Raw genomic sequence first — 1,693 nt, 5'->3', positions numbered from 1 at the left:
AGGTGGAAAGAGTACAAAAATATTCAACTTAAGAAAAAGTACTGTAACTTTGATAAACCTTTACTTAGTAAAATTTAAGTAAAAAGTAGCTATTTAGAATATAGTCAAAGTAAAAGTTACTGTGTAACATTGGGGGCGATATATATATTTTTTATTTATACTTTTTATACTTAATATATCTTTTAAATGAAATCAAGTCTTTTAGGATTTGATGAAGGCACAAAGCAGCTTTCCATTTTAGTTTGTTGACAGATGCTTTGCAAAAGCAACAGCGCCAAACAACGTTCAAGAGCTTTTTAATTTTATTTTTACTGCTCCCGCACTGCATCCGGAGCTTACTACTTTTAACTCCATAACAGATGTATTTTAAAATGTAGCTAAGTTCAAACTAAACGTTCTTTTTTTTGTGATCAAGTTTTTATTTTTACTTTATTTTTTTAATTCAAAAAACATTTACAAACAGTTACAAACAATACACGCATCCCAGGGCCAAACAACCCACAGAGGGGAAATGGGAGGGAGGGAGACAAAACAACACAGACACACACAAACACACACATAAACAGACACACACACAGACAAGGGGCTGTTTGGTTGCAAGTTATAGGTCCTCACAGAGTCAGCAATGTTCGCCACAAGCTCAGAGTCTTTTCAGGCACTCCATGTACGCGCACCATGGAGAGTTCTATATACACTACATCCAAGTAGGAAAGGGTCCACGTCCGGATAGAGAGGTCGTGAGGTGGTTTCCAACGGATTACAGTCATTTTCCTTGCAGCTTTAAGTCCAGCAAATACAGCACGTTTCTTAGTTCCAGAGAGCTGTAACGCTGCCACGTCATTCAGAATCAAGACATTGACAGAAACAGGCACAGTAACATTAAACGTAATACAGCACTCCTGATTGGTGGCAAATGAAAGGGCACCATCCTCTCTCCTCTTCTGTAAAGTGGACATCTTAAGTTGCGGCCGCTAGCCTTTCCAGATAAATTTAGATACCGCTGATTGTAATGCACGCCAGTAGCCAGCAGAAGGGGAGAGAGGTTGCATATAGATCACAAAATTAACCCAGGGTAAAACATTCATTTTAACCACTGAGATACGGGCTTGAATCAACATGGGGAGACCCATCCATTTTTCCGTATCTTTCAAGACGTTCAGAGCAGCAGAATAGTTACGTGTAATAATCTGGTTTAAGCAGCGGAAGACCTCAATGCCTAAATATTTAAACTGTTTAACAATGGGGATGTCGGGGTCTTCTATAGATCCAACATTATGTCTGCAAATATCTGGGATTCTGCTATGAACTGAGTGATGTAAGATTCATTTTTCAGTAGAGTTGGGTTGGGAACCGGAGGGTTGCTCGTTCAAGTCCCCGTACGGACCAAAGTACGGAGTGTGGATTGGTTGCTGGAGAGATGCCACTTCACCTCCTTGGCACTGCCGGGTGCCTTTGAGCAACGCACCGTACCCCCCCCCACCGCTCAGGGTGCTGGCAGCCTATTACTCTGACATCTCTCCATTTGTGCATGTATAGGACCTGGGCATGGGTGTGTGTTTCAGGCCTGTGTGTAGTGATTATTAACAAAACACAGTGTAAATTGTAATTTCCCCACTGATAATCAATAAACAGTATGAAATATAAATTATAACAGCACACTGAGACAGACGGTCTAGGGTGATGGAGCAAAAAA

At 40.8% G+C, this 1,693-nt stretch overlaps 1 protein-coding gene and 1 long non-coding RNA gene across 3 annotated transcripts in view; one reads left to right on the top strand and one right to left on the bottom strand.

The window, feature by feature from the left end:
• adamtsl3 (ADAMTS-like 3) overlaps nucleotides 1-1,693 on the top strand; it is a 238,953-nt gene that overhangs the window by 178,680 nt on the left and 58,580 nt on the right. The gene's annotated exons all lie outside the window — the stretch shown is intronic.
• Nucleotides 1-1,693, bottom strand: part of LOC116702908 (uncharacterized) — a 24,122-nt gene that overhangs the window by 8,828 nt on the left and 13,601 nt on the right. The gene's annotated exons all lie outside the window — the stretch shown is intronic.

The sequence above is a fragment of the Etheostoma spectabile genome, chromosome 15, assembly GCF_008692095.1.
Source record: "Etheostoma spectabile isolate EspeVRDwgs_2016 chromosome 15, UIUC_Espe_1.0, whole genome shotgun sequence".
In the NCBI taxonomy this organism is placed as follows: Eukaryota; Metazoa; Chordata; class Actinopteri; order Perciformes; family Percidae; genus Etheostoma; species Etheostoma spectabile.
This window is presented reverse-complemented; position numbering and strand designations above follow the sequence as displayed.